This window comes from Gorilla gorilla, chromosome 5, assembly GCF_029281585.2.
Source record: "Gorilla gorilla gorilla isolate KB3781 chromosome 5, NHGRI_mGorGor1-v2.1_pri, whole genome shotgun sequence".
In the NCBI taxonomy this organism is placed as follows: Eukaryota; Metazoa; Chordata; class Mammalia; order Primates; family Hominidae; genus Gorilla; species Gorilla gorilla.
The window spans coordinates 155,168,954-155,188,528 of record NC_073229.2 but is presented as its reverse complement, the minus strand read 5'-3'; the positions used below and the strand labels follow the sequence as shown (position 1 = coordinate 155,188,528).

The 19,575-nt window shown below is 38.2% G+C and overlaps 1 protein-coding gene across 50 annotated transcripts in view; it reads left to right on the top strand.

The window, feature by feature from the left end:
* Window positions 1-19,575, top strand: part of EPB41L2 (erythrocyte membrane protein band 4.1 like 2) — a 231,988-nt gene that overhangs the window by 78,661 nt on the left and 133,752 nt on the right. For 5 of the 50 annotated variants that reach the window (XM_063707864.1, XM_019029534.4, XM_063707867.1 and 2 more), the window contains exon 1: window positions 14,425-14,554. The exons of 37 other annotated variants lie outside the window; for them this stretch is intronic. The gene's annotated coding sequence lies outside the window, so the exon portion shown is untranslated. Of the gene's footprint in view, window positions 1-14,327; window positions 14,555-19,575 lie in introns of those variants that run through there. 8 more of the 50 variants (XM_063707870.1, XM_019029548.4, XM_004044673.5 and 5 more) reach the window with 5 other exon arrangements.

Here is a 19,575-nt window from a genome sequence, read left to right as displayed (position 1 = left end):
TTCTATTTACCATTCTAGCCAATAGTAATCTCTTGGTCCCAAGCCCGTAAATCTGTTGATTATGTTGTTTCAGTTAAAAAATAGAAAGGATAAGTGTGATCTAGAATGTATGTATTTTCTTAAGGAGACAGTGGGACAGAATATTTGAAACTAGAGCTGTTCTGGGAAACCTGGTATGTGTGTTGGTAGTCCTTTAGGCATCTTTTTAAAAATGCATTTACAGTTACCTCGAGTTTATAGAGAAAGCTTTTCATTTGGACTTCTCTGGTCTCCCCAAATACAGTCATGTGATACATAACAACATTTTGGTCAACAACAGACCACATATAGGATGGAGGTCCCATAAGATTCTAGTGGAGGTGATGAATTCCTATTATCTGGTGACATTGTTCCCATGGTAATGTCATAGCACAATGCATTACTCACATGTTTGTGGTGATGTTGGTGTTAACAAACCTACTGTACAGCCAATCATATAAAGATCTAGCACATACAGTTAGGTACAGTACATAATACTTGATAATGATAGATGATTATGTTACTGGTTTATGTATTTACTATACTTTTTATCATTATTTTAGGGTATACTTCTTCTACTTACAAAAAACAAACTTTAACTGTAAAATAGCCTCAGACAGGTCCTTCAGCAGGTATTTGAGAAGAAAGCATTGTTATCATGGGAGATGACAGCTCCATGTTATTGCCCCTGTGGACCTTCTAAAAGCACAAGATATGGAGGTGGAAGACAGTGATATTGATGATTCTGACCCTGTATGGGCCTATGCTAGTATGTGTGTTTTTATCTTAGTTTTTAACAAAAGAGTTTAAAAATAGAAAAAGGCTTATAGAATAGGGATATAAAGCAAGAATATTTTTGTACAGCTGTACAATATGTTTGCATTTTAAGCTAAGTGTTACAAGAGTAAAAAAGCTTTAAAAAATGCAAGTTTATAAAGTAAAAAGACAGTAAGCTAAGGTTAATTCATTGAATAAAAATATTAAAAAAACTTTATGTGGCCTAAGTGTACAGTGTTTATAAAATCTGTAGTCAGGCTGGGCATGGTATCCCATGCCAGTAATCTCAGCACTTTGAGAGGCCTAGGCGGGAGGATTGCTTGAACCCAGGAGCTTGAGACCAGCCCGCACAACATGGCGCAATCCCATCTCTACAAAAAATAAAAAAAATCAGCAGGGCAGGTGGTGTGTGCCTGTAGTCCCAGCTACTTAGGAGGCTGAGGTGAGAGGATCACTGGAGCCCGGGAAGTTGAGGCTGCATTGAGCCATGATCACACCACTGCACTGCAGCCTGGGTGAACTTTCAGGTGAACTCAAGACTCTGTCTCAAAAAAAAAAAAAAAAGTCTATAGTAGTGTACAAGTGTATAGTAACATGCCGTAAAAGTTTGTAGGCTGGAAGTAATAGACTATGCCATCTAGCCTAGATGTGTAGTAGGCTATACCATGTACGTTGTAAGTACACTCTGTGATGCTGGCACAAGGATGAAATCACCAATCACCTTAAGGATACATTTCTCAAAAACATGATCATCCTCATTGACACATTACTGTAGTTCTCAGTGTTCTGAAGAAAGGCATATACTGATATATCTAGCCAGTAACATTAAATGCCAGGCAAACCTCTGTTGATACGTATATGTGTGTTTGGAAGATAGAAACATCTGCAACTTTCATTTGCGGTTCCTGGTTTCTCTTATGAAATCTTTTTGAGAACTTTATGGTACTAGAGTGGAAACAGTTGAATAAAGTCCTGATGATTATAGTAAAGTCCGTGGGCAAATGTGAGACACTGGAAGGTGAGGCTGTTTACCTAAAGCCTGCTTTTTGTAGTTCAGGCTATATAAGCATCATGGTGTGATGTCAAGAATTTATCTCACATAAACTAGAATTGGATTTACGCATGGTTGTTAGGCGGTTGAGCCAGAATCCAAATTCAGATTTGTCTAACTCCAGGACTGTTGATTAACCACTGTATGATTTTTGCATTTTATGCTTATTAAGGGAAGTTATTTAATTTCTCTGAGCCTCATTTTCTTTGACTACAAAATGAACTTGATAATATGTGCCTTACAGAGATGTTTCGAAGCATAAATATGTTTGTAAAGCATTTAGCAGAAAGCTTTCTCACCAGGTAGATAGGTCTTTTATTATTAGTAAAATATTTTCTTCAAAACAATGACTCCAACAAAAAATGGTTTTTGAAAGAAAGTCTGAAACTTCTGCAGAGAACGTTGCATAATTCTTGGAATATTGAGTTCTTTACGTTTTGACACAAAGTTTTCATGTCTGTTTCTCTAGAATTTAGATAATGTTCCAAGTAAGTCATTTGTTGGTCATTACTTTATTTTCCCCTATTTTTTTATTTGTTATTCTGAATGAATTGCTGTCAAAAAGGTAACAGAATTATACCCTGTCTGTCATTAACTTCCCTTCCAAAGAATTGGAGAATATCTGACACTTGTGGTTAACTGCAACTGTTATATATTTAAGCCTTAGGTTTTGAAGTTTATAGAATGAGGTTTAGAAAGGCTGATTTTTTGTTGTTGTTGTTGGAAGCCATAATAGAAATAAACTAGAGAAGTGGTTATTGGTTTTCATCTTGGCTGCAGAAGAAGTATTTGTTGGTGTTGCTATAGAAACACAGTCAAAACTACAGTATTGAAAGCATCACAAAATAAAGCATTGATTTGGTTACCTAAATTGTGTTTCTTGTTTCGGAGTTATTCCTAATTGACTTAAAAATGACTTTTTTTTTTTTTTTAATTCTTAGCTGTCATAAATATTCAGATATAAGTTTAGATGAAATAAAGCTCAAAATAAATCAGTGTTCTGAATATGAATGCTAATCATCAAAACTTTTAAAATCACTATTATTCCTTAGTAGTTTGAAAAAATAATTCTGTTATAATAAATTCAAATTTCCTGCTGGTGATGGTGATAAATAGTAATTTTAAAAATGTATATCTTTATATATTTTAGCATAATTTTGGTTCAGTTAGGGATTTTGCATAATGAAAACCACATATACTTTTTTCTCCAAATTTTATTTATATTTTTATTTTACAAATTTAAATGGACATGCTATTTTAGCTTTTTTAATAAAGCTACAATTTGGATCAGTAGAAGACAGTTCCACTAAACAGTTTGTAGGGAAAAATAGCTCTGCTTCTGGCTTTTATAGACTCTCTTGCTCAAAGGAAGAACTGCTATTGAGTCAGTTACAACTTCAGTGGAAGATGTCTTGCAGCTGTGCCTTTTTGGTTTTGTTCCAGAGATAGTATTTGTGTGCACTGTCAGAATGTCTTAAAGGCCCACCCTGGAAAGGATTCAACCCTGTAAAAGGAGTTTTGTTTTATAACCTTTCACATATTCTTATGGAGTTCTGGTGGTGATGGTGGTCTTCATTATCTTGTCTTTTAAACTGGCATTTTATTGAGACACAGGCTTCACAGTTTGAGAATAGGAGCTACAGTTGTAGGTATTGTATCTAATAAAATAAATTTAGTCAAGCCCTTGGCACACACTATGATGAAAACAAAACACTCCTCCCCAAACTTTGCAATTTCAGTGAATTATTTTTAACAACTTTTCTGCCTCTGTACTGATAAGGAGATTGGCACTCATTTGATTATTCTCCTGGGTAACTTATTTAATAGATATTGATTTACAAATCAAGTTACTATGTAAGAAGAGTTTAAAACACCAATGACTTCTCATATTGAAAATTGTTCGGCCTGTTTTAAGCCATATGTTTATATAAATGCTAGGAGAATTATCATTGAATATATTCTGGGTGGTTGACCATATTTTCTCCAAAATTTCCCCCTTTCTCCTTAGTTTTTTTCCTTTACATTGTTAAAATTACAGCAAATTTATTTTAAAGATTTTAATTGGTTTTCATTTGCCATTCAAGACTGGAGCAACACCTCATTCTATAAAATAGAACGAATGTCCGATAAGCTGAACAGAGGAAGTTGCTTTTATAGACAGAAAAGAGCTGAGGGAAGCAGAAACAGAGAACAAAAGCATGTTGGTTGTTTCAAAGTGACTTTTCTTATAGTGTTAAAACAGAGGTTATCATGCCTACCCCATTGGATTGGTTGTTGTGAATTTCTTTCTTCCTTTTTAAACAACTGCCCCGTTTCAGAGTTTAGTTTGATTACCTAGCTCCATTCTGGTGTGGTATGGTCTGCTGGAGCCTAGTGCAGGAGGCTAGTCCAAAACAATGGCCTATAAATTTTATTTAACAAAATGCTCCAAAGTTGTTAGATCCACCCCACCCCTGCCCCTCCCCCAATCTTTCTAGCTTCCTTAAACCCCTTCCTCTCCCAGCTGATGTCTATTTCCCATTACTGTTCTCTTTGGCCTGTGGGGTCAGGATGTTCCTTCTGCTATTGAAGGTTAAACTCTTCTCTGTGGTTTTGATCCTTTTCCTCCATCTTTTTTGAACTACATGCCATTCATTTTCCTTTCTTTCTACTTTGTGTGTTGAACCTCTCCTCTCTATCTCTCCCACCGGAAGACTGCACCAAACAAAAACAGCCTAAACATACATCTCCCCTCAATCCTAGACTTTTTGTAATTATGACTTGCCTTTTCTTCATTGCTAAACTTCAGATATTAATTTACACTTACCTCTTTCCCTCCCCTCTTCTGATATTTTATCTGTAGCCATTCGCTTTTTCTTCTCCTAGCCACTGAACTTGCTCTTTGAGGTTAGTAGCCATCTTATGACCCTTTTAACCCTTATTGTTCCCTGAAGCAATCTGCCCTTGCCCCTGTTGGTCATGCCTCCCCGTTAGACTCTTCTTTCTTGTCAGTAGTTTCTTGTTTTCCTTTCTCTTAATGCTGATCCTTCTTAGCCTCCTTGATAGGTTCTTTGGTCTCTCTGCCTGGGGATTTTTGATGAGCATTTATCCTACTGCTTGTTTTCTCTACAGTTTCATCTACCTCTGATACCATTGATTGGCTGAGCAGTTCCACATTTCAGTCTGGAAACCAGGCTCTGTCATTCAGACACATACCTTCAACCATCTTCGGATTTCCACCTGAATGTCAGACATTTTCAGCCCAGATGTATTCAAAGTGGAAGCTTTTCCTTCCTTCCTGTTTCTTACTTTGTTTGGAAGTCTCTTTCTAACTTCATGGTACCACTATCTAACCTTTGACTCACAGGAACTTGGGAGCTTTATTTTTCGTTACTCCTACAATCCAATTAATTATCAAGTCCCATTCATTTTATCCATTAAATATTTATTGATACCATCTCTTCATTTGCATTCTTATTGCTTCTCTCTTAGTCTCCTGGATGCCTGGAACAACATCTTAACCAGTTTCCTTTTTTTTTTTTTGGACAGAGTCTCGCTCCATCATCCAGGCTGGAGTGCAGTGGCACAATCTTGGCTCACTGCAGCCTCCACCTCCTGGGTTCAAGCAATTCTCATGTCTCAGCCTCCCAAGTAGCTGGGATTACAGGCGCGTGCCACTTTTTTTGTATTTTTAGGCTAATTTTTGTATTTTTAGGAGAGATGGGGTTTCACTATGTTGGCCAGGCTGGTCTCAAACTTCTGACCTCAAGTGGTCAACCCACCACAGCCTCCCAAAGTGCTGGGGTGACAGGCATGAAACACCACACCCGGCCAGTCAGTTTCCTTTCATTGTGTCAGTTGGTCTCATGTGGCTGCCAAAGTCATCTTCCAGAAATACAAAGTTAATAGCATTTTCTTATTGCCTGCAGAATAGAGTAAAAACATCTGAGCTTAGCATATTGATCATGCATTATTTGGGTGTTGCTTCCCTTGTCCTGTCTCCTCCACTCCCCACCCCTGTGTTCCAGGCACTTGAAGTTCTCAGTGTTCTCTACAATGCATTTATCTTTCATGATTGTGTGTCCTTCACTTACTGTTCCCACGGTGAAGAGTGTGCTTCTACCCACTTATAATAAGCCCAGTAAGCTCCTTCTTATCCTTCAAGGTCAGGTCAAGTGTCACCTCGGGAAGCATTCTTCTTTCATCAAGTCTGTTAACTGCTAAATTGTTTATGCTTCCATTATAGCTCTTATTCCGTTTGTAGTTAGCTATTTAAATGCCCTGCTCTCACACTGCTGGAGCCACATTTTACACAGGTCTGTGTCCTCAGCAGCTATCAGCAAGCACAAAGCAATTCCTCATGGAATGAATGGATCTTTACAAAACCCAAAAGTACAGTATTAAAATCAAGATTTCATGGGCAGAGGTAATGGTGAGTATAATGGCTTGATATTAGATATTTTTTATTTATTGTTTTGAGTAGGTGTGGTTGTGGATTGAGAACATCTTAGCACTTGTGGTTAGGATTTTCTAATTCAAATTTAGAGAGTTAGATTTTGAAAGTGAAGCGACAGAGCTGTAGTCTCAAATTATGGAGAGCTAATAAAGTTATGAAGGGTTGGAAATACACTGGGTTCTCAACAGGTGGCCACACCATTGCAGATCATGTATCAGGCAGAAGGAGGATAGTGAGACAGGTGAAGTGAGGAGAGGGCCCCAGATTGGGGCTGTACCTCCCCAGCACACTCTGGGTTTGTAGCTGGGCATTGCTTATTACAATACACCTTAACGTTTCCCCAGCTTGCCCTGGTAGAAGCAGCATTCAACTTTATACAACATGTTTTTTGATAAAAGCTTTGTGTTTACACGTTTGATGTTTATATGGTTCTAGCAGAGCCTCTTGGAATGGTGGTGGCTGTTTTAAAGTAAAGGAGAGAAAAGAAAGAAGGGAAATTATAGGGGGTGGGTTAGGTAGGGATATAATTTTCCTTCTACAAGTTGAGAAAGAAATAGATACATTGGATTAGTAGGAAATTATTATACATTAATGTTTGCTTTTTAAAAATAAAGTTAAACCATAATGATACCTTCCACCACTTTTAGGGGAAAAGGCATAGATGAACCTTTTGACCATGGAAATTCTGTGTTTAACAGTAAATTGCATTCATTTAGTGTTTTGCACTTTACCAGTAGCTATTATGATTCTTTTTTGATCTTTAAAACAATCCCATTATATAGGTGGGTTAGCAGCTGCTACTTTTATTTTATACGTGTAGCTAACTGGCAACATGGGAGCATATCTCAAGCTGTTTGAGGACGTTTGATGTTCCTTATGGTTAAGAAGAGTAGATAATTTCTTGACAATTGCCCTTTTATTTTTGGAGACTTACAATTTTGGGGGAGGAGGGAGGTTATGGCATTTTTCATGAGTACAGAAGTTGGAGCAGAGCTGGGGAGCATTGTAGATCTCTTGGATTCCTAGTCTTAGGGCTGTTTTGTTTCTTCTGGCCCTTTGACAACAATGAAGGGTCTCTATTCTTTTTTTCTTTTTTCTCTCCTTAACAGTGTGTCTCCCCTTCTCATCCAGGCAGGACAGTTTGCTACAGGAAAAGGCATTGAGATTATTAGTAAGAATCTGATATCTAGCCTGGTGAGATCTTGCTACTGATTTGCTATGTAAATAATCTAACTGCTGGGCCTTAGATTTCCCATCTAATTAAAGGCAAGAGGTAGAGGTACATGAACATTGAGATCCTTTTTAGCTCTGAACTACTTTGATTCTTTACAAATTCCATTTTGCTCAGTCATATGTAGAGTATTATACAGCTGCTAGCAAGATTGTTGTTTCTGCTTTGTATGTAGTGGACTTTGTGGTAGGTGCTTTTGTTTTATTTCTTTCATCCCTAAGGCAAGGTGGGTGTCATTATGACCTAGTGGTAGTATCTGCTCATTCCAAGTGTGAGAGAAGAATGATCCTATAATTGTAAGCTTTATAACACTTTCTTTGACCACCCAAAGGAGGTGACCATTTCCTTTGTGCCCTTCTTGTACCTCTCTTATAGCCCTTATCACATATGGTGTAATGATTTGTTTATGTGTCTGACTTCCCTGCTAGACTGTAAATGTCCAGTAGACTCTTGTGGGCAAGAACTTTCCCTAGGTCTTTAGGGCCTAGACCAGTGTCTGGTGTAAAGCAGGAATGCAGCACATATTTCTTAGACATAAAATAGAATGAAAATAATACAGTTTAATGTACCTGCTGGATTACTATACTTGTCTGATTGTGTAATTTAAAAAGTGGTGCTTTTGACTTTTGTAGTTAATTAAAAGCAAACAAGAAGGATTTGTTAAGAGTTTTATCCTAATACTTTTCAGATGCTTCCTTGGTTCAAAACAGTAACTTTTTGATTAGAGATTCTCAGCCACCACTCTTTTATTCTTTTGTCCATTTTCCTCCTTCTGTACCTGCTTCCACTTTCTCTTTATACCGCTTGTAAAAATCTGGGGTCATGCAGTATCTTTCTTTCCTAGAGTCCCATAAATCTACAGTACTTTTCAACATTACATCTTAAAAATGTAATTGTTTTTAATGTAATTGAACATATGAGTCTAACATTGCTAGGATGTCTGGTAGGGAAGAAACTTTGCAGGTGACGCATGTGCAGTTGTATACATTATTCTGGTTTAGAGCCTGAGAGAAGTTAAACTGTGGTATGTGGTCAAAGAAGAACTTGCACATTAGAGCCAAGGTGCTAGTGAAAAAAATTAGTTTTTCTGCCTACATCAGGTATGTCAATATCAATGATCCTATGAAATGTGGACCATTTTTAAAAACGTTAAAAAAATTTTATAGACCGACTGGGAAGTTCATTCATATTGAAGAGTCATGAAACTCCTGTCCATGTTTGTTCAGGAAGTAATCTTGCATGACGATTGGTAGATGGGAAGATTGGATTCCCTGTACAATCAGAATAAAAAAAAAGAGTTTTTTTGGTTTTGTTTTGTTTTTGAGACTGAGTCTTGCTCTGTCGCCCAGGCTGGAGTGCAATAGTGCAATCTTGGTTCACTGCAACCTCTGCCTCCCAGGCTGAAGTGATTCTCCTGCCTCAGCCTCCCGAGTAGCTGGGATTACAGGCACATGCCACCGCACCCAGCTAATTTTTTTTTGTATTTTTAGTAGAGACGGGGTTTTACCATGTTGGCCAGGATGGTCTTGAACTCCTGACCTCAGGTGATCCACCCACCTTGGCCTCCCAAAGTGCTGGGATTACAGGCGTGAGCTACCACGCCCCGCCAGAGGTTTTTTACAAAATTTCTTCTGAGTACTTTTTAGGTTATTTTAGTTTTTTTCCAGAAAATTGTGTTGTCTGGTTCTTTTCTTAGTAGGATAGATGATAATCACTTTACAGATGGGGGCTAGATGAGCAGAAGTGAGATGACCAAAAGGAATTCTTCTTCCTCATTGTCTTTTCTGTGATATTGATAACTGTACTTTCTGCCTAGAATTTGTGTCTCTTAAGGTTTTTGAGCCATGAGTGACTCATCAGATTATTGGGTTCTCTGTATCTTACTCATTCTTTGTCCTCATAAAGTAGGAGGTAGGATGATTTTTAAAAGTCAAATTATGATACTGGGTTTAAGATAAAATTCTGTGTCTACACAAACTCACATACACAAATGTAGGGAAAGTGTTCCCCTCCTAACCTTAACCAACTTCCTTGAATATTTTAAAATTAACTTTTGGAGGATAAACCTAATTTCCTGTTTTAATGAAATAATGAGACATTGTCGAAACATGACCTTTTTTGGTCTTCTCAAAATACATGTAATAGATATAAATTCATATAATAACAATTTTTGAATATTAAGACATTTGTAGATGTTTCCTATATATTTTGTGTACTCAAATGTATTTAAATCATATTGGAAATAAGTAAATGACACTGGACGTGGTTTGTGTACTTCTCTGCTAATAACCCATCAAGTAACCTCATATGTTATTTCACCTCTCTGGGTTCACTTGACTTATCTGGAAAACAAGAGTGTTAAAATGGCTGCCTTGCCAGCCTGGCCAATATGGTGAAACCCCGTCTCTCCGAAAAATAACAAAAATTAGCCAGGTGTGGTGGCGGGCACCTGTAGTCCCAGGTACTCAGGAGGCCGAGGCAGGAGAATCGCTTGAACTCAGGAGCCTGAGGCAGAAGAATCACTTGAACCCGGGAGGCAGAGGTTGTAGTGAACTGAGATCACGCCACTGTACTCCAGCCTGGGAGTCAGAGCAAGACTCCATCTCAAAAAAAAAAAAAAAAAAAAAGAAAAGAAAAGAAAAAAGAGGCTGCCTTAGTGGAAAAGTCTATTGGCTTTGAAGGCAGACCAAATTGATGTGAATTCTGGCTCTACCACTCATAAGTGGGTATATGAGTTTGAGATTCAATTTCTCTAGGTTCTAATAGTCTAATTTTTAAATTCACTCTATTAATAGTTCTCTTTCAAAATCATAGTGCCACAAAACTCATTCTCTCTGAATTCTCCCAATGTTTTTTTGAACAATGAGATTCACAGGTCTCCTGAGTAGGATCTTTTGAAGCCAGGGAGGAGCTGAGCAGTAGCATTGGGTTCCATAGCTAAGAAGTAGGCATCTTAGCTCGTGCTGCCATAATAAAATACCATAGACTGGGTGACTTACACAACAGGTACTTATTTCTCACAGTTACTCTAAGTTGTAGGATTTCTGGTAAGGGCTCTTCTTTGCTTACTGACGACTGCCTTCTACTGTGCCCTTCATGGTAGAGAGAGAATGAGAGACTACACAAGTTCTCTGGTGCTTCTTTTTATGAGTACACTGATTTCATCATGAGGGCCCCACCCTCATGACCTTATCTAAACCTATCTCCCAAAGCTCCTACCTCCATCACATTGTGGGTTAGATTTAACATAGGAATTTTAGGGTGATGCAATTCAGTTCATAGCAGTAGGAGAGTAAGAGAGTAAGAGAAGAGAGCAGGAGACACAGGGGTGTTAAGAAATGTGTAGGATGGACCAGAAGATCTACCACTGTTGAATTCATAGGGCCCAGTGCTGCTATAGGTTAGAAGTTTTCACATTTCTGGATTACATGGAGTTACAAATTTCAGAAAAAAGGTTGAAAGTGTGAACCCTGAATACCTGATGACATGTGCCCATGGTGGTCAGAGCACAGTTTGGTTTTATACATTTTAGGGAGACAGGAAACATCAATCAACATATGTAAGATGAACATTGGTTTGATCTAGAAAGGCGGTGGGGAGGGGGCTTCCTGGTCACAGGTAGATAAGAGACAAATGGTTGCATTCTTCTGAGTTTCTGATTAGCCTCTCCAAAAGAGGCAATCGGATATGCATTTATCTCAGTGAGCAGAGGGGTGACTTTGAATAGAAAGGAAGGAGGCAGGTTTGCCCTAAGCAGTTCCTAGCTTGACTTTTCCCTTTAGCTTAGTGATTTGGGGGCCTCAAGATTTATTTTCCTTTCACAAAGGCAATATTTTTCCAAGTTAAGTATATTGTAACAAGTTTACAGTTACACTAGCAGTATTTATTAAAAAACACATTTAACATAAAAAGGTGGGAAGAACTTAATCTGCATAAGGGATGATGCTCTGAATTGAATAAAATTGGCTCTACTAAAAAACTCACCAAATTGCCCCTTTGTGAACCAATGAAAACTTTATGATGGGTAGTAAAATTTACTTCCACTATGTAGAATGACTTAAAAAAAAAAAAGTTTTGTGTCTGCCCATTTTGACAAAGATGAATATCTCTTCAGAGGTGCCATGGAAACTTTTACCAAAATAAAATTTAAAAAAAAGTGAAAAAGTGAAGAAGAAAAGTGAAGACTTCCATCAAGTCTTCCCATTAAGCAAACCTTACTTTTTAAAATTTTTTATTTTTTTTGAGATGGAGCCGCTCAGGCTGGAGTGCAATGGCACGATCTCGGCTCACTGCAATCTCCGCCTCCCGGGTTCAAGCGATTCTTCTGCCTCAGACTCCCGAGTAGCTGGGATTACAGGCGTGCGCCACCACACCCGGCTGTTTTTTTTTTTTTTTTTTGTATCTTTAGTAGAGATGGGGTTTCACCATAGTGGCCAGGCTGGTTTTGAATCCCTGACCTCGTGATCCACCCACCTTGGCCTCACAAAGTGCTGGGATTACATTACAGGCGTGAGCCACCACGCCTGGCTGCAAACCTTACTTTTTCTGCTAGTTGGTACTGGTGACATCTTGTTTATCTGTTAATAAATATCTAAAGCATTTTCTTTGCGATTTACAAGAGACCCATTAAAGACTTTGCTGTAGGTGAATGTGAACAGATAATTACTACTGCTTTGCAGGAGAGTAACACAGTAGTTGGGTAAAGCTGTAAAAATGCACAAGTGCACTTATAGTCTATCTCAGTCCTGAATTGTCAATGTAAATATGTGTGTTGGGAAAAAAAAACCCCAGAATTTAAATTGTGGAAATATAAAGGGTGGTTGGTACTGTAGAGTTAAGGAACATTAGTTATTTCTCAGATTGTGCTGAGCTGAATCTTAGAATTGACACATTTTCTTTTAGTGACTTTACATTTATGTTGCTTCCATATTTCTTTAGAGTCGTATGATAGGTGGATGTAGTATTATTTTTAGTCATTTCTCCTTTTTTTTTTTTTTTTTTTGAGATGGAGTCTCATTCTGCTGCCCAGGCTGGAGTGCAATGGCACAATCTTGGCTCACTGCAACCTCCACCTCCTGAGTTCAAGCAATTCTCCTGCCTCAGCCTCCTGAGTAGCTGGGACCACAGGCATGCGCTACGACACCTTGCCAATTTTTGTATTTTTAGTAGAAATGGGGTTTTGCCATGTTGGCCAGGCTGGTCTAGAACTCTTGATCTCAAGTGATTCGTCCACGTCGGCCTCGCAAAATTCTGGTGTTACAGGCATGAGCTACTGGACCTGGCCATTTTTAGTCATGTCTCAATTTAGGATTGAAATATGAAACAAGGATTTAACAGCTTTATAGCTACGTCATGGTACCTATACTATCTAGGTTAAAATGCACCTCCATTTTCATGTACAGGTTGAATGAATAGACATTCTTGTATAAATGAGTTGAAATGAATATTTTATTTTTTAATGTTGAAATATGGATGATATATTTGCAGTTTTTCTATATCTGAAAGTTTGTCTATGGTAATTTATAGATAAAAATGAGTAGGCTGTACAGTAGGCCTCCCCTTATTCATAGTTTTGCTTTCTGCAGTTCAGTTACCTGCAGTCATCTGTGGTCTGAAAATATTACATGGAAAATTCCAGAAACAAGCGATTCATAAGTTTTCAGTTGCAAACCATTTTTAGTAGCATGATGAAATATCACACTCTCTGCTCCATCCTGTGCAGGACGTGAATTATCCATTTGCCCAGTGGCTCCATGTTGTAGAAGCAGCCACTTGTCAGTTACTTAGTAGCCGGCTTGGTGATCAGACTGACTATCGTGATATCACAGTGCTTGTGTTCAAATCACCCTTATTCTACTTAATAAAAGTACAAGAATAGTGATAGTGGCCATTTGAATATGTCAAAGAGAAGCCATCAGGTGCTTCCGTTAAGTGAAAAGGGGAAAGTTCTTAAGGAAAAGGAAAAAAATCACATGCTGAGGTTGCTAAGAACTATGGTAAGAACCTAATCTTCAACCTGTGAAATTGTGAAAAAAGAAAAATAAATTTGTGCTAGTTTGGCGGTGTACCTCAAACTGCAAAAGTTATGGCCACAGTGCATAAGTGCTTAGTTACGATGTAAGAGGGTGGCTGGACGCGGTGGCTCACACCTGTAATCCCAACATTTTGGGAGGCCAAGGCAGAATGATCACTTGAGTCCTGGAGTTGGAGATCAGCCTGGTCTGTAACATAGTGAGACTCTATCTCTACAAAAACGTGAAAAAATCAGCTGGGCGTGGCAGTGCATGCCTGTGGTCCCAGCTACTTGAGAAGCTGGGGTGGGAGTGGGAGGATTGTTTGAGCCCGGGAGGTCGAGGCTGCAGTGAGCCATGAGTGTGCCACTGCACTCCAGCCTGGGTGACAGGGTGAGACCCTGTCTCTGAAAATAAGTAAGAAAATTTAAAAAGTACAAGGCATTAAATTTGTGGGTGGAAGACATGAACAGAAGAAACACGTTGCAATTGATGAGTTGGGTTTGGTACTGTCAATGGTTTCAGGCATTTACTGGGCTTCTTTCCCCGAGGATAAGGGGGACTACTTTATGTTGTGTACATATACTTCTGGTGTCTATTCTGGGATGAATTAAAATGACAAAAATAAAAACAAGGTTGCAGGATGGAGACTCAAAGCAAAGCAAAAGTCATAACCACGAAAACTAAATGAGAAAAAATCTCAGGATAGAAGAATTTTATAAAAATTATAGAATTACAGTTGTGTCATTAAAACTAGTTTCTATGCCGAAGGGTTCTTCATTTAGTGGGTAAAACAGGCAGCAGGAAGCTGACTTTTTTCTTTGACCCATGTGCATTTTCTAGCTGAGGAATGAAGTGACTTGGAACCAAACTGGGCTTTTCTACTGAGCATGTCCCTCTCCAGCAGGGTCTGGCTTGGGTGGAGCCAGTCTTGCTCGTTAAGCTTTTGGACGCTGGATTTCCATCAGCTTTCCACAGTTTTCCAATGACAGGAAATAGCAGACAGCGGGCTTGATGTGCTTAAAAGCTGCGTATGTATTTCAAGGGGGGCGATTATTAGGACGTTTTTGTTGCAGTGGTTGGGTTTTGTGATACATGCTTGTTTGTTTCTGCTTGTGGAGGAAGTTTGCTATTGAAAGTGTGACTAGTCAGGGGACTGAAAATTAGGAAAATACTAATGTACAGAGTAGATGGAATCTGGGTACGTACACTGTTTCGCAAGGGAATATGTTGTGATATTTGAACTAAGCCCTGTGAAAAATACATTTTTCCATTGGGCCGAGTTTAGTTTTAGATGACTTGTTTGCATTTTTCTAGGCAAATGTTGACTTTTGTCAGGCTATCTTTAACATGATAGCTTTTTCAGGTTTGACCTATGAGAATAATGAAGCTAGTTGGTTTCTTTTATATGCTTGTCTGGTTGTTTCACAATTTTTTCAGTGGTATGACATAATACTGTACAAAATCAGTATGATATTATTTCTGGAAGCACAGTGAGGACTATGTAAGGTTAATAGTGTGCAGTTACTTTCTTTTTAGCATCTTAAAGAGTTATAACTTTCAATTTACTTATAAAGTGCTTCATTTTCACCCTAACTTGTTTGATTAAAAGAAGTTGTACTGTAGCTATCAGAGATTTGAGTTAAAAGTTTTTAGCTAATAATCTGTAGATTATTAGCAATTAACAGTTACCAAAGTCTGGTTATTGGTTTGATATTGTCACACCCTAAGTAAATACTGATAGAATAAGAATAGGTATCAACATCTTCTTTTATTACTGAATATTTAATTGGTTGTCACATTGAATAAATGTGAAAATGCATATTGCCCAGATTCTGACATCCAGACTTGGGAAAAAATCTTCTTGTGTTTTCTTTATATAATCTAACAGTCTAGCAGTCTTCAAAAAGATCCTTGCTTCATTGCGACTTACTGACAAAATGAAAAACAGGGCCACTGTAATTAGCAGATGACCTCTGCGATTCCTTTTTTATTGTTGACACTGTTAGGGATGCTCTATATCACTGAAGTATTTATGGTATTTTGAGGGGGGTACATGTGTACTTGGGAAGTTTGTTTTCCTTTTTTTTTTTTTTTTGTCACAAGGAAGAATTGTCTCTTCAAATTATTTGCAACGTGGGTGTGGGTGCTGAATAGATGATAACTGTTGAGGTGATGCTGATGACCTGGACAGCCAATCATCCCCCCACATCTGCTTTGTAGTGTTCCTGTACGGATGATATAATATATTGGTGATCTATAGTTTAGTATCATAGCAGGATCACAAGGAAAGTTACATTGGAAAGGTAAATTTTAAACTTTGATGTTGGTTTTGCTTGCATTTTTTGGTGGACTCCAGATGTTGAATGCCTGACATATTCTCCAGCATGATTCTCTACCAAATCACTTTTGCAAATGTTGAACTTCAAGAATTTTACCTCTAAAAAAACAAATACATTTCACTGAAGTAAAAACGTATTCTAGCCACCACCACCTAAAAATAGTTATTTGAAGTTCTTGCTAAGTAGTTCTGAACTAAATGAATCCTTGGAGTAGAAATACTTAACTTTAAAAAAAAAAAAAAGGTTTTATAGCACTCCAAATGGCATGTCTGTAATTCCACTGTAGTTACAATTTTTCCCGCCGAGGGAAAGTTGCTCTTATCAAGCCAGGCTTGGAGGGTCCATAATTTGGATACTCTCTGGCACCTTCTGCTGATCAGCCAGTGAACTGGGGCCAACATTTGGATATGCTTGCTTAAGCTAGAAGTGTCATTCAGTTTATAGTCTTAGTTTTTAGAATATATGCTATGTATTGGTAGAACTCTTTAGTAGTGCTACAATTACTTAAAATGGCAGAAGAACTAACGGCCAAAATTTGAAAAGTGAATTGTATTTTTTATGAGGTTTAGGTATTTATGCCTGTTGACTACAGCATTCCAAAGCTTATAGAGAAGAGGATTTGAAAGTATGAGATCAGTGTAGGCTCCAGCTTGGTGGACTTGTCATAGTGTGGGGGAGTTGATTGACTTTGACAAGCTTTTGTCTTATGACCTATTAAAATGCAGCGTCTGCAGCCTGTGCGTTTATCCTGTGCAGTTAACCTTGGTGGATTTGTCGTTAGCTTATTTGGGAAATGCCTCCTGAACCACTACTGTTATTTTTTTGAGTTTGATTCACACAGAAATAGTATTAGACTGGTTTTTGATTACTGTTGGATACCAAGTGGGCACGAGTTTTATGATGGGGCTGAGGAGCCATTTTATGCATAAGATAGTTGTGGGGTGAGCTTAGGAAAAATAGACTCGCTGGCATCTGTCATGATCATGGGAGTTTGTTGGTATTGGCCCTGCTCTGGTTTGAGCTTGGTTATGATGTCACTGGAATAAACTGCACGTTAGCATTTTTTTTTCTATAGAGCATTATAGGGGGGTGGCCCAAATAAATGTTCCCTAAATACTAGGAACATCACAAAAGATATTTATCAGGAAGCCACCGGATGCAAACACTGTGCTAGGAACATGTAGTTGTTTTATCTGCACAAAAGTTTTACCCTCTTCATATGAATATAGTAGCAGATGGGCAGGGAAGAGGTGTGGACAGGAAACTGATGACAAGCTTGTGCTGTCAGGCCAATTTTATTCCTGCTTTTCCCTGTGAGGAGGAAGCTGCTGAAAGAGATTGGGGAATGTTTATGTATGACCAGCTTAGACATTTAATAGGACTCTTCCCATTCTGTTTACTCTGCCTTTAAAAAAAGTGTCCCCAACTTTCAGAGAACTCTATTTCCAAGTGCCCCATTCCCAGCCCTCCAGCAGAGAATACAAATAATCTTTTTACGCTGCCTGCATATGCACCGGTATTATTGTTAGCAAAAGACAGTTGTTTGTTTCAAGTCCACACTGAGGAAAAAAGGATAAAAAACAAGCAACATTTTCTCAGGAACTGTAATTGACTCTTGAACAACATGAGCCCGCACTGCATAGGTCCACTTATATGTGAGTTTTTTTCAGTAAATCTAATCAGCCCTCCATATAGGCAACTTCTATATCTGCAACCAAATTCAGGTTGAAAATAACTGTGTTTGTAGGGTGCTAAACTTGGATACAGATGGCTGACTTTTCCTGTCCACAGGTTCAGTAAGGCTGACAGCAGGACTTGAGTATGTGTGGATTTGGGTATCTGTGGACCAATCCCCCACAGATACTGAGGGACAACTGTATTTTTTTAAATGAAGAACTGATACACTTCTTAAAAAAAATGTTGCTGCACTAAAAGCTTGGGTGTTGAGCTTAAACTACTTAGGGGAACAATCTAGATTGGGGGTAAGTGGTGGGTTTGTGAAATAAACTGAAGTGAAGGCTGGCAGAAATCAGTTTCTTTGAGGATATAGAAACAGTCTTAACCTTCATACGCTAGGAAATCCAAAGCTTAGGCCATCTTAATGCTACTGCTGAGCTGGAGTCGATGTTCATTTGTGTGGCTAGAGCTGTGTGACAAGGCAAATTGGCATCGTGGCTTGTGGGAGTCATATTGGCACATGTGTTGTCTCCAAGGAAGCTGGCTAACCAAGCTGGGTTCACTTAATGCATAAATATTGTTCTCCTAGTAAAGTACTTAAGTGCTTAAGTTTATGTAAACTTCTGTTTATTAAAAACATTGTCTCCCATATCTGTACCTTGGCAGTCATCTACCCAGTACCACCCTCCATTCGCCGTAATCACTGTTGTTACTCTCTTGCATTCTTCCCCAGTTTCTTTACACATTTAAAGGAAAATGTGTGTGTGTGTGTGCATATTCACATATGCATATTCACATCCTTTATTTGTGTATCTCCCACACGCTTTGCTTTCAACCTATAAGATGTGATGTCTGTATAAGGTATCCTATCCGTATAAAGTGACCTATCACTTATACCGTCTGAATCTTGCTGTTTGTACTTAACAATGTACTTAATAATTGGAGTTATTATCCCAAGTGGGGTGGTAGCCTTTCTCATCTTTTCTCTTTATAGTTGCATAGTATTTTGTTGTATGAATGTGTGGTATAAGACCCCCTGTTGATGGACATGGATCCTGAGCTTTTACAGTGTTGTAGTGAGTCACCTTTACATAATTATTTTACATATGCACAGATATATCTGTAGGATACCTTACCACAAGCTTGTCCAACCTGTGGCTTGCAGGCCGCAGGAGGCCCAGGACAGCTTTGAATCCTGCCCAACACAAATTTGTAAACTTTCTTAGATCATTATTAGATTTTTTTTTTGCAATTTTTTTTTTTTTAAAGCTCATCAGCTATTGTTAGTGTATTTTATGTGTGGCCCAAGACATTCTTCTTCTTCCATTGTGGCCCAGGGAAGCCACAAGATTGGACACCCCTGCATTACCACAAGCAGGATTACTAGTTTAAAGTGTGGACACATTTGGAATTTTGAAAGCTATTGGCAAATTGACTTCCACTGGGCCCATACCAGTTTATTCTTCTGCTAGCAATTATTTGAGAATGTCTGCGTACCCATAGTCTTGCTCAATGAGTGCATGATTAAACTTTTGGATGTCTCCATTCTGAATTTTTAGTTTCATTTCTTTTACTAAGAGTGTGACAAGTACCTCTTCATATGTTTATGTGCCACTTGTGTTTCTTTCTTTTTTTTTTTTGATAACTCTGTTTATCCATTGGCCACTTTCCCCACCATTGGACCGATGATTTAAATTGGCCTAGCCAAAAATTTAAAAATAAAATTTGTTTTTTATTTTTTTGATGTTGAGGCAACTTACACCCAGACTTGTTTTATTGGGCTTTTTTATTCAAGTTACTTGAATTCAGATAGAGACCAAATAAAATTGAGAAGGAGAATTAGTCCTCTCCAAAAATCATGTAATGACTATTTTGTATGTTATGAGTGTTTAACCAGTATTTCCTATGAAGGGACCATTCATTGTGTGATTTCCTGAAGAGATAACAAGAAAATTGTGGCTGCTTTTCAAACTAGTAGTAATTTTTAAATCTAAATTACCAAGATTTATAAATTGGTTACAAGTTGTTTGACT